Source organism: Leptonotus elevatus, chromosome 1, assembly GCF_054856555.1.
Source record: "Leptonotus elevatus isolate MCC_2025b chromosome 1, RoL_Lele_1.0, whole genome shotgun sequence".
Taxonomy (NCBI): domain Eukaryota; kingdom Metazoa; phylum Chordata; class Actinopteri; order Syngnathiformes; family Syngnathidae; genus Leptonotus; species Leptonotus elevatus.
In genome coordinates this window covers 3,330,320-3,345,596 of record NC_141239.1, presented here as the reverse complement: position 1 = coordinate 3,345,596, position 15,277 = coordinate 3,330,320, and the positions used below count along the sequence as shown (strand labels likewise).

Sequence of the window (15,277 nt, the reverse complement as noted above, 5' to 3'; positions counted from 1 at the left end):
CGCATGCAGATGAAGACGCGGCGAGCAGGACGACGCCATCATTTCTGACATTTTCCGCAGTTTTATCTGCTGAGCTTTGATCTTTTGTCATTTGCGTGAAATGGCGCCGCCGTAAATTAGGACGTCTCCTGCCAAGGTGGCCGTGCCATCTCATTAGGGGATTTAAATTTCACTTCTTTTTTTGTGTGTGACCTTTTAGACAGACTATTTGAGTTTTTGAGCAAAATGCTTTGTTGGCTAAACAAGAAGTTAAAATGTGTGAGGACGTTATGGAACTGATTTTGTCACTACAGAATTTTGTGGCTTACAAATTGCCAATGTACTGGCAGTCCTTTTTTTTTTTTTTTTTACGAATTCAACCATCTGTGGTGATGGTGAGAAAAGGTGACGCAAGGAGTAAATGGCGAACGGCATGTAAAAAGCCACTGACGAGCAGATGGAATGAAAATAGCAGAGGCCCCAGAATCGAACCCTGTGGAACACCATACGTTCCGTTATACTGTACATGTGAATTCATATTGCACATATTTTTTTGCTCTTCATACTACGAACGGACTACAATAATACAATTAAAATAATAAAAAAGAAAAGAAAACATGACGTCGTACCATCACAAATGCCACTAAGTCGACCCGTCGGACCCCTGAGACTTGACTCGCAGAAACCCTGGCGTTCAATCAAACCCAGGTTAAGAACCACTCCTCTAGAAACTTCTGTCAAAATCTTCTTAACTCATTGACTCGCGGCCATGTTCTTTGAAGCAACCCCCTTTGCTCCCAGCTGTTTTACAGGATTTTGACGGATTTTGCAAGGCCCACAGAAGATTGTGTTCTATTGCTACCAAAAGACAGATGAGAGTCTCTTCTTTCATCAGGGAAAAAAAAGTATATTTCTATCTGTTTCTGTTTTGCAGCAATTAGCATTAGAATATAGCTAAGTTTCATTATTATTCAAAAATCTGTTTAAAACAGTGGGGGAAAGAGCTTTTTGCAGCATGGCCCTGGTTGATCTCTTATACTCTTATACTGCTGGCCGTTTTTGTAATTTGTAATCACTTGTATTGCTTCAACCATTCTCTTCAGTTCAGAGGCTGCATCAAAGCCTTCTGTATGCCCTAGCATAACCAAACAAACATATACATACGTCTTTGGGAGTACAGTAATATTTCAAATAGAACGTATGTCTACGTTTTTGGGAGCAAATGAGTTCAACAGCGTGCAGTAAATTAGTTTAAAGCTTTTTTTCTCCACTATATTTACAACAATTTTTCAAAAAAGTGGCTTTAATTCCCGCTAAGAAACAGAGAAAATAATTTTGATCTTTCGATTTCATTGGTGTACACTGTTTATGCTAACAACATGGCTGCTATCAGAAATCGGGTTAGTTTCCAAAAACACAGTCAATGTTGACAAATAAGGGATTTTTCGATTTACAACAATTTTTCAAATACTCAAATTCAGAAACAGAAATCATGAACTGAATTGATTTGATCGAATTTTGAGTTCATTGAATTTTTTTTAAAGTGTCTGTCTTAGTTTAAAGCTTTTTTTCTCCACTACATTATGACAATTAAAAAAAAAAAGTGACTTTAATTCCCGCTAAGAAACAGACAAAAGAAGTCAGTTAGTTTCCAAAAACACAGTCAATGTTGACGAATGAGTGATTTTTCAATTTATGACAATTTTTCAAATTGCCAAATTCAGAATCAGAAATCATAAGAAAAAAATTATTTTTATTATCATCGTTTTGCGTAATTACGTTTTTACGACTTTTCAGACTGGCAGTTTTCTTTTTTTCTCGTTTTCTTATGCAGTCGTTTTTTCATTGTTTTGTTCAGAAATTTTTGGGGGGAAAACATTGAAAATCAGTCAATTATAAGATAAGAAAGAAGCCTTGTGGGAAGGGGAAAAATACCCGGAAGTTTTGCCCATTTTTTGTTTTAATAACGTCTTTCTCGAGAATCGGACATTGTAATTTAAGGCCATGTAAGCCGATGCTGGCGTCTGGTTTGCCTGTAAATGTATTTTCTGTTTAGGTTGCAGGTGAGCATCTCGCGTGACAATTTTAGCGGCGTTGGAGCTAAATTGCCTAAAAAGCTCGTTAAAGCCAGATAGGGCAGCTGAGAGACAGCCAGCGGGAAACGGCGGGATGGAAAGGGGGGAGAAAAAAAGCTAATTAAATCAGCGTCGGGGGTCGTGGTGGGCCGTAAAGATTAGCATTATGGCCTCCATTACCCCGGCTGATTGTTTATGGGTGCGGGGGAGGAGGGGGGGGCCGCCACCAAATTGCTTCGTCGTGCCCGTTTTGCCAACCTCGGACGCTTTCCGCCATCGTAAAGCGCAATCGCAGGAGGTGACTAAACGCCTCCCCTCTGTTATATGATGCTTATGGCGTGGAAAACGTATAGACGCTGTCATTACGGCCGACATCAAGTCAGCAACGACACGCTGACTTTTTAACCACTAAAAAAGTTTGACGGCAACTTTGAGGGCGTTTACCTCCCGCGGGGAAGGAAAGGATGTCGGGAAATCTTGCGGGACGATTGACGACGGACGCTGTTGAAGAGTTGTTCATGCGATCCAAAATTGATGTTCAGTGTGAAAAGAAGTGCAGTGAATGTTTAATGCAGCTAAATTGGACACGGGAGACAAAATGGACGTTCACACTAACGGAGATGAATGTTGGCTGGATGGATGAAAGATGGACGTCCATGCTAACTCGTCTAGCTAGAAATGCAAGCCAAACACGAATGCACAACAGCACCAAGATGGACGTCTTTTATAACAGAAGTTGGACAGCTAGGCTTTTAAAGATGGACCTCATTGTTTTGTCCCAACATTACGCAGGTCTCGTCCCAAAGTCACATTTTTTATATATATTTTTTTTGCCGTCACACAGTTGTCAAAACGGAATGTTGTTAAATTCCTTCTCATTCTCTTCCAAATTCATGTTTGCGTTCTCATTTGCATCAGCATCTAATTGTGACGCTATTGGCTAAAGCTAAAGGGCAGCCATCTTGCGTTGCCAATTGCATCCTATCAGTGCGTGTTTAACTTCACTGTTTGCATCCACCATTCAGATGATCTCAATATCGTGATTTGTGACTCAAAGGGCTTCAATTTACATATTGCAGCAAGTTTTTTTTTCTTGATGGGCTTTGCTTTCACTTGATTGTTCAATCCAATCCACTTTATTTCTATAGCACATTTGAAAAACAAGTGTGCTGCACATAGAGATCTGCACACTATCATACACATAAAAGCTAGTAAAACCAACTATATATTAAAAAAAACAGTCAAAAAAAATACTAAAATGCAATAAGTACAATACAATTAAATAAAAAAATGCATAATAATAATAATAATTAAATTATACAAAATATTAAATAAACAAGAAAAGACCTCGATGACCACACAAATCACGCCGATCTAAAAGCTTATGATTGTTGATGGCTGTTAGAAAATTCTATAAAATGGCATTCTCACAGATGAAATGTGCATGTAGCGCTTCCCCCAGACTTATTGGTGCGACTGAATGTCATACACGGTGGCATTCTCGCCATCGGTGCAGAAAATAATGTGAAAACGCGGCAGAGAAATCAATCAATGTGTTCCAAGTTAGGCGACCTTAGTGAGCGGCACTGTAAGATGGCCGCCGGTGGCTTCACTGCTCTCGACGACGAGTAAGCGGCATTGACAGTCCCGTCATATGTAAGTCCGTGGGAGCAGTTTGACCAGAACTAGAACTACTTCCTGTTTTCACATCTAAGAATCATGGGAAATGTAGTCTTACTTCGGTCAGATAACGCAAGCTGAGCTTTCTAGTTTATTTACAATGTTGTGCATTGTCTTGTTTAGCGCTGTTGAACAGTCAACCAAGATTTAAAAAAAATTATCGCAATTTGCCGAATTTAAGGGACCAAACCAGGAATCGAATCAGGAGATAAATGAGTGCATTTTCAGCAGTGTCGGATTGGGGAAAAAAAATTCCTCATTTTAAATGATGGAAATGAAAACATCTTCAACAACCAATCGACAAAATAATCCATTGTTAAAAGAATCATTATTTGCTACCACTGTAATGATGATGTTGATTGGAGCCAAGATGAAAGTCCACTGTAAGCCTTTTTTTTATTTTTATTTTATGTCCAATCTTGCTAAATTGGACGCTAATGCTGCTCAAGATGAAATATATAACAAAGATGGCCGCCTGCACGCCCTCTGCCCGCGCGCTGCGACCTCCTGGGTGTTGTCATCTTTATATTGAACATATGTAACAGTGTTTGTCATAATATGAAGTTAATAACCTTTACAATAAAACCACGTCCGTGGGGAAGGCGAGCAAGTCGTTTTAATAAGAACGCTGGATTGTCTTCCATTTACTTCATCCTGCACGCATGGCCTTCCGCTGTTTGTCCAGCCGGCACGGGAAAGGGTTGCCATGGAGACGTGGGCCCCACACATACACACCCGTATGCATGTGTACACACACGTGCACACGTTCGAATCAGGCTTTGAACCGTTCGCCGGAACGCGCCAGGTTTGCTTTCAAAATATGCGCTAACGAGCTAGCCGCTAATTGCGCTGTGCGATGCGAGCTCGTTAAGCCCAAGCCGGCCCTCCGCCTCCTCCCAATCGCCACGGCGACGACAGTTCCCAGGTGCTATATTCTGTGGCCGCAATTATTAATGAGGCCTAATGATGACGAAGGAAATTCCATATTTGTCTTTAATTTCATGTAAGTGTGGCAAAGCTGTCGCGTTGTACAAGCATCCACTTTCAATATTTGCCTCAAGCTGCCAATGGATTTGTGTGTGTGTGTGGGGGTGTGTGTGTGCGTGTGTGTGGACAATATCGTGCATATAAAACATTTGGCTTGATAAATAATAAAAGTCTGCCACGACTGAGAAGCAACAAAATGAGTAAAAAATGGTCATAAATCCACGAGCAGCTGGCGGAAGATTTACGAGCACGTCATGAATCAAAAATGTTCCACAAATTCTGCCGTATTCTCAGTTTGATGAATTTGCCTCGAATGTAAATAAGAAGTGGGATGTCGTCTTTTTTTTTTGGGGGGGGGGGGGGGGGGGTCGCCTCTTTGTCTGCGATTAATTGTTTTTATGTAGGGGGCGCTGCTTGTTGAAAAGGCAAAAACATGTTTTCATCTTATAAATTGTTGTGAGTGAAATGCGACCTGCGCTGGCTTTTCATTTTCTTGATGACTTTGATTTCGTCGACGTCTTCCTCGCCGGGTCGTCCTCGTCATCGTCAAATCTTCATCGCATTTGCATTTCTTCCGCTTGACAATTGCAACTTTTTGGGCCGTCTCATTTGTTTGCTGTCAATGATCCGCGCCCTCAGTGTGCGTGTGCTACAATGTGTGTTTGTGAGGGAGTGTGTGTGTGCACGTGTGTTATATGTGTGCACGTTTATTTGCGTGCACGCGCCTGAGCAGTTGCAGATCCGGGAGGGGGGGGATGGCGGGCGCGCTTGCTTGGGACTGGGTGCGGTGCGGGTCAGGAGTTGTTTGGGTGTGTGTGAGTTGGGGGGGGCCTTCTTTGGGGAGGGGGGACATTTTTCCAACATCTGCAATCAGGCTCACTCCCACATTCAGGAGATTTAGCAGTCCGTGTCAGGCCAAGTGTGTGTGTGTGTATACCATTTTCTGGGGTCTTACTATCATTGTGGGGACCACCTGTCCTTTTGGGGACATTTTTGATGGTCCCCGTTAATCCATAACTCTTTTTCAGGGTCAAGACTTGCTTTTAGAGTTTAGGTTTTAATTGGGTTTTGGTTGGGTTTAGGATTAGGCAATCAGTTTTGATGCTAAGGTTAGTGTAAAGGGCGAGGAAATGCATTATGTCAATGAGATGTCCCCACTAGAAATGTAGATCTGACGTGTGTGTGTGTGTGGTGTGGGGGGGGGGGGGGGGGTGTTTGAACCCTTTTTCTGGGTTTAGTGCTTTGTGGGGACATTTTGGCCGGTCCTCATAACTCAAGACCTCTTTTTGAGGGTCAAGGTTTGGTTTTATAGTAAAGGTTTGAAATGGATTTTGGTTGGGGTTAGGGTTAGGCAATCATTTATGATGGTTAAGTTTAGGGATATGGTTCTAGGTTACATGGTGTGGGGCCAATATTTCTGGATTTCACAGAGTTGTGGGGCCCACTCGTCCTTGTGGGGCCATTTTGCCTAAAGTTTAGACCTCTTTTTGAGGGTCAAGACTTGGTCTCAGAGTCTAGGTTTGAATTGGGTTATGGTTGAGGTTAGGGTAAAGAATGGAGGTAGGCAATCATTTTGGATGGTTAGGGGAAGGGGCTAGGAAATGCATCATGGATGGCCCCACAAAGACAATGAAACAAATGTGTGTGTGTGTGTGTGTGTGGGGGGGGGTTTACATTGTATCACATCATTGGAACTGTTTTCTGGGGTTTACGTGTCCTTGTGAGGACATTTTTTGGTGGTCCCCATTAGTCCATACCTCTTTTTGAGGGTCAAAACTTGTTTTTAGAATTTAGGTTTGAATGGGGTTTTGGTCGGGGTTAGGCTAAGGGTTAGGATTAGGCAATCAGTTGTGATGGTTAAGGTTAGGGTAACAGGCTAGGAAATGCATTATGTCAATGAGATGTCCCCACGAGAAATGTAGACCCGACGTGTGTGTGTGTGCGTGTGTAGGAAATGAGTTCCTCTCTGTTGGTGCCAAGGGATAAAGTGGGGGAGGGGATGTAATGGGAGGGGGGGGGGGTGATGTTAGTCATATTGGGGTGGATTTCATTTAGCTTCCCTTATGAGTCGGGGATTAGCTGGCGGGTCAGCGGGGAGGAAGGCGATGGAGGGGAGGGGGCCGCCTCCCAGGCCGACGTCCGCCAGCTATTCCCGGGAATGACTCGGGATCGCCTTCCTCCCCTCGGGCCGTGCGTGAAGAGTGACGGCGGGAGTGATGACGCCTGCCGGCGGATTACACGACCGTTCCGCCGTCAAACAAAAGGCGACCTTCTCCAAAGAATCCATCAGCTCGTTTACGGGCCGGTCGGCCGGCCAAATTCAATTAGCGCACTTCCGTCATGGCCGCAAGTGCGCAAGGTCGAGTGGGCGTAGGCGGGGGTGCGGTCCGGGTCCGCCCCCAGCCGCCGTCCTTTGACCTCCTGCCCAAACATCTGGTCGCGGTCCGCCTCCTGTCAAGGTGGCTGGAAGGCGGCGCGGCATGTAACTCATGAACGTCAAAGGGTCAATGGCGCGCTCACTATCTTGTACGGTGGCTATAGAAAGTCTACACACCCCTAATGTAACGATTGGTTTCTGTGGAATAAGATAAAAGAAACCAAGATGAATCATGTCAAAATGGTTTCCAGCATTAATGTGACCTATGACCCGTACCAAAAAATAAAAATAAGTATTATGTGGGTGTGTTCACATTTCAGCACCTTGAGTTGCATTTTAATGTATGAAAGGTGCTTTATAAATAAAGTTTGAGTTGAGTTACAGGTCATATGGTGGAATTTTTTTTGGGGGGGAATGACCATTATTTATAAAAATATCTGTCACAGAAGTTGACATTTGAAAAGGGGTGTGTAGACTTTTGTCCACTGGAAACAGAACATTGTGTCTACTGAATGCCATTTTCAAGTATTTCATTTATTGTTAAATGTAACCATTTAAATACTCAGTTTAGTTATTCTTTATTGAATAGTAGTAGTAGTTTGTATTATTTTAATTTGTATTTTTATTTATTTAATGTTTTTTTCCATGATTTTTGTTTTATTAGTTCATCTCTTATTTGTTTGATTGAGTTTTTAAGTATATAATACGATTGTGTGGCTATTGTTATTTTTAATACATTTAATGATTTTTTTAATCATTAAATGACTCATTTGATGCAAAAAATAAATAAAAAATAGATAAGTTATTTTAACAAGTTTTTATTTCAGGACATTTCTATTCATTTATTAGTATTTATATTATTTAATTTTTTTAAATATCTCTCTATTTATTGGTGTGTTTATTAGAATCAAAAGGACTGCATGGTTTCAATAAAGGGTTAGGTGTTAAAGCCGTAGGGGTTCGAGGTAGGGTTTCAATAAGGTTGGGTTTCAAGACACGGGTTAGAAGTTTGAAGCCAGGAAAAGGGTTTCAAATTAAGAGTTTCAAACCTGCTTTAGGGTTCAAGCCAGCTATTACGATTTCTAAAAACTTTTTAGGGGTTTTCAGGGCACAGTTTGAAAGTCTGCTTTCAATTGAAGACAGTTGACGGTAAATGATGTCTGTAAAATTGATGTCTGAATTATTTGTGCCGTTTGTATTTTGGCCTGTAAGGAAAGTAGTAGTAAATGTGGTTCAGTGCGGGGAGGGGGTTGGGTGTTTTGCTTTTTGAGGTTAGATCCACATGTGCTTGTGATCTGGACAACACATGCTTTTCATTTTTCTATTATAGGACACGACCCCCACCTGCCAGGAGGAACCCCCCCCCCCCAATATATGGGTTTTTAATAAGGATTTTAAGTCTCCATTATGGTTTCAAGTCAAGTTTGAGGTTTCTAAATAAGGTTTTAAGGTGGGTATAGTGTTCAAAATGGGGCTTCGGGGCAGGGTTACGTTCCGTTCCGTCTTCAATTCCGCTTATCCGGGGTCGGGTCGCGGGGGCAGCAGCTTTAGCAGGGAAGCCCAGACTTCCCTCTCCCTAGCCACTTCAGCCAGCTCCTCCGAGGCAGGGTTACGGTTTCAACTAAACATTAAGTCAGGTTTCAAGACAGTTTCTACAGGGTTTGGCTTTCAAGCTGTAATTTGGGTTTCAAGACATGGTTAAAATAAAGTCGGGTTTCAAGCCAAAGTCAGAGTTTCTAATTAAGGTTTAAAGACCGAGGTATGTAATCAGATTGTCAAGTTGTCTTGACATTTTCTCGTCGCGTGTCCCCGTTAGGGCTGCAATGACTCCAACATGTAGGTCACATATACTGTACATGTTAGCATTCATATTTCCGTATACAGACGCACATACGTGTGTAGCGGATGGTATGGGCGAGACCTCAGGGTGAAATGTCCGAGTGGGGGTCTCGTTCCTTGTGTGATGCCCGATTTACTGGAGGGCATCTCACCAGCGCTCAACCAGCAAACCGGCACTTCTCCAGCCGACGGGCCTCATTTGCATATTCGTACGTCCAACACCATTCATGCAAACAAACATACATTGCATACAATAATCTGCATTATTGCCATACAGTCTCGCTTGCATCACAACATTCAAGGAAAACTCTTCAGCTGCACCTTCTGCAAAGTTTGACAAATTCACACCCTGACACCAGAAAGTATCAAGGGCATGCGGTTAAATTTGAATAGAAAGTCGGCCATTTTGGTTTGTAACAGACAGTTTGGGGTCAATTCCAGGAATCAAAAGTTAGTTAAAAAAAAGAACAAGACTCCCCTACTCTATCAAGTCAGCCATTTTGGTTTAAATTGTCAATTTAAATGTCAGTCGTATCCCCTGCAAAGTTAGAAACCAAAATCAGCCAATGGCAACAGTTTCACCGATCAATACCAAATTGGAGGACTTGACGATCATGACAGGACGCACGAAAAAGTCTCAAAAACCCATGGCCAAAATTGAGAAGGAAGTTTTGGTTTGAACTTTAAGCCAACATTTTTGGGGTCAATTCCAGGGGTCCATTTCACAAAACATGTTGAACAAACACAGAGTCTAACCCTGAACAGCGACTTGACATGCCCTGAGATAGGAAACTCTGCGTTTTCGGTTCCAGGACAGCTGATTTGAGGTCGTTATATTTATGCAGAGTTGTTTCACCTGGCGTTGCCACTACACTAAAAAGTCCACATTAATAAAGCACCGATTCGTCGAGTCACCGTGGCAACGGGGAAGCGCAGTGCGCAGTGCCGCCCTCTGCTGTTTGTTTTTTTTACTCATCTCAACTGAAAATCTTAATGCCATCATATAACAAATTTGAACATGTATCAAGAAAAAAAGCGCAACAACGCGGCGGCTCCACATAGAGGAAGGCGGCGTTGCTGCTCGGGTGTCGGCTCAATGCGTACATTTAAAAGTAGTCCTTTGCAATCACAATCAGTGTTTGAAACGTTACTTTAAAAAAGTATTTAGTTATAGATACTCATTACTTGCTTAAAAAGTAACTGAGTAGGTAATTTAATTACTTCATAATAAAAGTAACTATTTTCACTACTTAAAAAAAAAAGTTTTATATAAAAAATTGGGATTTTTTAAAAATATAATAATATTATTATTATTATTATTATGCAAGGAAATCAAATTCCGTCCATGCTATATAGAGTGTTTCCATCTATTTTTGTGGGTATTTATGTCACACAAATGCCTCACTCCATAATATGACACATCATACAATAATAATAATAATAACTCATTAAATTTGGAGTGGTGATGTATGTTCTACCACTGCCAGTTACTACAGCAATATGAATAATAATACAAATAAAATCAATACTGGATAGATGGTGATTTGTGGCATCGATCGGTAATTTGTAGACAGTCCTAGCCAGTCCCTCCAGGATTTCCCGGGCATTTTTTATGATTGTTGCGGGCTAAAATAATCAATAATAGATCAAAGAAATTGCCAATGCAATTAACTCTTTGACTGCCAAGCATTTTCAGAAAAGAGAACATGTGGGTGCCAGCTGATTTAGAGCATTTTGACTGATCTTTCAAGGTCCACAGAAAATGTTGTGTTTGGACTATGGAAACACAGATACTACCAAATGAAAGATTGAACTCTCATCTTTCATCAGAAAAAAAAGTTTGTTTCTACCTTATTCAGTTTTTCAGTAATCAACAATAGAAAATAGGTTAGTTTCACCCAAATGCTCTGTTTTGGACCAAAATACGTAGAAATCAAGCTTTTTGTGAAATGATATTATTTCATGCACTCTAGTGAATTTGACACCTTTTTTTTCCATGAATGATGCCACAAACATCTAAACAGTGCTTTACTTCTGTAAAACACTACCACCAACAATGAAAACGTGTTTTTTTATAGCAAAATACGTTTATTTACATTCAACAGTGTAACAATTTGACAAAACAATTTGGCAAACTATTTACAATTGTGTGGATGTTTCAACTACACAGTTTTTCTTTTTGAGAGGTATATTGTGTAAAACTCCCCTGCGTGCAAGGGGACGCAGCAGGATTTGCACCACAGATTAGTTTCACTGCGATTGCCCCTTCGCGTGCACTTTCTTGCCGGCCTTTTTTTCCGGCCGTTTTTTCCGGGGAATAGCAAGTATATACTGCAGTGTGTGTTGCCATCAAGTCTACTATCAGGATCATGCTACGGTTACGTTACGGTGGTGTTACGTCTGGCTTCCTCATGTCCTTCAGTTCCTATACCGGGTTGTAAGAGATGTTCTTATCCACTCCATTCATGGTGGCATCGTAGTCCAGAACCAGTGTCTTCTCCGTGATCAGACTGTACCCGCTCCTCCGATGAATATGCATTGGACTCGGGGTACTCTTCATCGTCCGATTGAACGTCCGCCTGTGCAGAAGTGCTCGTTTTCCGGCGTTAGCAGCGCTAGCCGGTGATGCTTTACGACGCGATCGAAGCCGCCGCGTCAACGCTTCCAACTTCGGCGTCAACCTCGGAGTCACCATCATCATCATCAATGTGCTCTTTAGCACTGGTCGATGTTTTTCGTCTTTGAAAAAAATGCTCAAGCGTGAGCTGCTTGCAACCGGTCGCCATTTTCGCTTCCTCAGCCAGTCTCCCCTCAACACTCTAGCTGCACCTCACATCTTCTACTACTGACTCCTACCCGATCTTGTCCAAAGAGAGTCATCGCTGCCATCTAGTGCCCATAAATAGTCATTATACTAACTCGATCTGCTTGATACTTTCAGCACAGCTGGCCAAGGCTTTCCTCCACCCGTTTCCATTTAAGAAACATAGTTAACGTCTTTTAACGTTTTTGGCGGCACTCATTTGGATTTTACTAAACGTTATTAAACGTTTTTGGCGGTCAAAGAGTTCAAATAGACGGTGCTTAATCATGGCCAAAATCATAACCATAACTACTACTATATTTACTCCTCAGAATCATCAGCTTCCGCTTGATCTCTCTGAAAAACACATACTTTTGTACACTTTCAAATATGAGAGTATGGTGATATATTTTCAGTTTATAAAACATATAAAGACGTGTTTAATGATTGATTTACGTCCGAAAACTGCCCTCGGCTTCACATGCATCATTCACATACAAATTGCCTCCGTGAGTGTGAGCATATTTCTTTCAACACTTTTCAACACTTCCCCAGCGTGTCGCTATGACTTAGCGGTATCTTTATCGCTGTTATGGTGCTTGTGGAGTCGCAATATGGCTCTTGGTGGAACATGATTGTCAACAAATTGCTCCTCATGGCGGCCGTTTTTCGGCAAATCTCGACTGTTATTTCTGATTAATGTCACTCTTGTCAAAGTTTCAGACGAGGACGTGGACTCTTTGCTAAAATGCTAAAATGTGCTAAGCCTTAAGGTCCAGAAAGAAGAAGGACGACACGTCCGTCACGTCGTGACACGCTTCCTGCGGCACCTCCAAAATAAAAGTCACTATACATTTCAGCCGTCAAGACACTTTTATTGTGACGAGGTCCGACAACAACAGTGCCTCTAACTGTGCGCAAATGACATTTTCAGAGCCAGTCACCGCACAATGTCTTGTAAGCAAAAAAATTGTAACGCATTGCATTTCTCATACAATAACGATTACGGCGTTTCAAATATGGGGAGAGTAATGAGTTAGATTAGTCAGTTTATGAAAAAAAAACAGAGTTACCTAACGCCGTTAGTTTAAACGCTGTTATTCCTAACACTGATCACAATAATATTACAAGGGGAAGCCTGTTGAATGGTAACTCATGAATTCATTTCATTTCGGCGCAATCCTGCGGGGGAGAAGCGCACTTGACTTAAGATGAAATATAAAAAACATTATTCAAACGGTTATAAGAAAAAAACGGAGCGCAACAATGTGTCTGCAGATGAAGGACTGTGATGTGATACAGTACCGCTCAAAAAGATAACTGTCGCCATTTTGGTTTGAACTTGAAGCCAACATTTTGGGGGTCAATACCACAAATCAGAAGTTAGTAAACAAAACCAAAAAAAGAGTCCCCAGCACCATTTTCATTGATCGAGACAAAATTGGTTGGACTTGTCTATTATAAAAGAACGCACAAAAGAAGTCTCAAGGACCCATGCCTGGAATTGGACAGGAAGTCGGCCATTTTGGTTTGAAGCAGCCAAACAACGATAGCTTTACTAGAGTTACAATCATCCAGAAGATAAAGTTGGATATCAATTTCTATGGACTGATGAGATCAATAATTCTGTGCTGTTAGCAAGACTAACTGGTGATAAATGCTAGCTTGCGTGGTTATGTATGTCATGATGTTTTCTAATGATTGAAGGCGTTGTCGCGACTATCGACAAAGCGTAAGGCCATCATCACAAATTGCGTCTGCACAGCGTCATTAGCGGGTCACGTTTCAGCAGGGCAGCCATGAGACAAATGACAACCACAGAAGAAGAAAATCCATGCACTCATTAAGTCTGGTGGGGGAGGGGGGGTTGCGGGGAACATGGCTAGACGGCGTGGTCATTTGTCCGAACGTAGACGCCTTATCCCGACAAAAGTCAATGTCCAGGCCGTTTAAAATGCGATCAAATGCTTTTCCGACTGATTGTTACATCCTAACGTTGCTAATTAGCTGCTGATGGGTTTTATTTTTACCTGCCAAGAAAAGACATGAAAAAAATCTAAATATGAGACAAAAATAGAATTTTGAGAACACAACCAATATTTGAAGAGAAAATATTCAATATAATGGGGGTCACGGGAGGTGTAATTTTATAAGTACAAACGTGTATGGAGGGGGGGTGCAATTCTGCAACAACAACGAAAATTGCCTAATAATATTGAGACAAAAAGAAATGAGTAAAAATTCCCAAATCATCCAAATAAGTCATTAATCTTATTAATTAATCCCACCCAAAAAAATATGAGTACAATGCTATGTTATGAGAACAAGATTCTAATATATATATATATATATATATATATACTTTCATAAAAAAATAGCAAGCCCTGTTGCGACCAGATATGCCGCAAGTAACATTAGTTCACCATCACTCACTTGTGGATCATAAGGTTAGAGGAGACGCAAGTAACAGGACTGAGAACCCCCACCTCACCCCAAATAGATTTCAAATCTGTGGAAAACACTGCACTAACTGTTTGGCGACCAGTCTGTTTTTTGTCTACATGTGCCCTGCGGTTGGCTGGCGACCAGTCCAGGGTGTACCTCGCCAGGATAGACAAATCGCTGTGCAAGATGAAAGTCTGGTTATGCTCCACTGCAACTCTGTTTTTCACCGCTTTACATTTCAATTAGCTTAGCAGTTAGCATTCTCTGCAGCACTAGCACAACTTGTAGCTTACCTGTGGCTATAAACGTGAACATTCGTGTCGACAACCGTAGAGGGAAAGAAAGGCATAAGCGGCGGTAGATAGCTAACTTAGCACTTAGCGCTACCTTGTTGATCGATCGTCACGTCTTGATCGTTTCTCATCTTGTGTCAGCAGGACGCTAAGAAGGAGCGAGAAGCTCATCCTGAGGCCACTCGATCGATAGATGCAACAAATCCCTTGGTGACCCCACCAACGTCTGACCTGATGTACGTACGTGTGTGGGTTTCATACCTTTTTTTTCATGTTGTGCAAACTGCATTTTATTATTTAAAAAAAAAAAACAAGAACTTAATAATATAATGAAAGAAAAACAATAATCATATGACCTGAATGCACGCATGATCTGAATTACTGAATGGTAAATTTGTGAAATAAAAATTGATGAGAAAAAAAATCATCATATGAAAAAAAATCTTGTGAAAAGTATTTTATGTTAAACTGCATAATAATAATTATTATTAATTAGAATTATTTTAAAAATCAATATTAAAAAATCACGTGAAAAGTATTTTATGTTAAACTGAATAATTATAATTAATAGTAATTATTATTATTATTCAGTTTACTAGGCGGGTCTGAATAATTATAATTAATAGTAATTATTATTATTATTCAGTTTACCATAAAATACTTGACACGTGATTTTTTTTATATCTTGATTTTTTTTTCATCAATTTTTATTTCACAAAATTAATTTTCTTTTCTGTTACTATTATTATTAATTATTTCAGTAAGTGATATGACAAAATTGCAATATTATAAATAAAAA

The 15,277-nt window shown here is 40.9% G+C and overlaps 1 long non-coding RNA gene across 2 annotated transcripts in view; it reads left to right on the top strand.

Moving 5' to 3' along the window:
* LOC147180370 (uncharacterized) overlaps positions 1–14,986 on the top strand; it is a 72,139-nt gene extending 57,153 nt beyond the window's left edge. The window contains exon 4 of one of the 2 annotated variants that reach the window (XR_015095714.1): positions 14,623–14,986. This is a non-coding gene — a long non-coding RNA (uncharacterized LOC147180370). Of the gene's footprint in view, positions 1–14,619 lie in introns of both variants that reach the window. The other variant, XR_015095713.1, reaches the window with a different exon arrangement.
* The last annotated feature ends 291 nt before the right edge of the window (positions 14,987–15,277 follow it).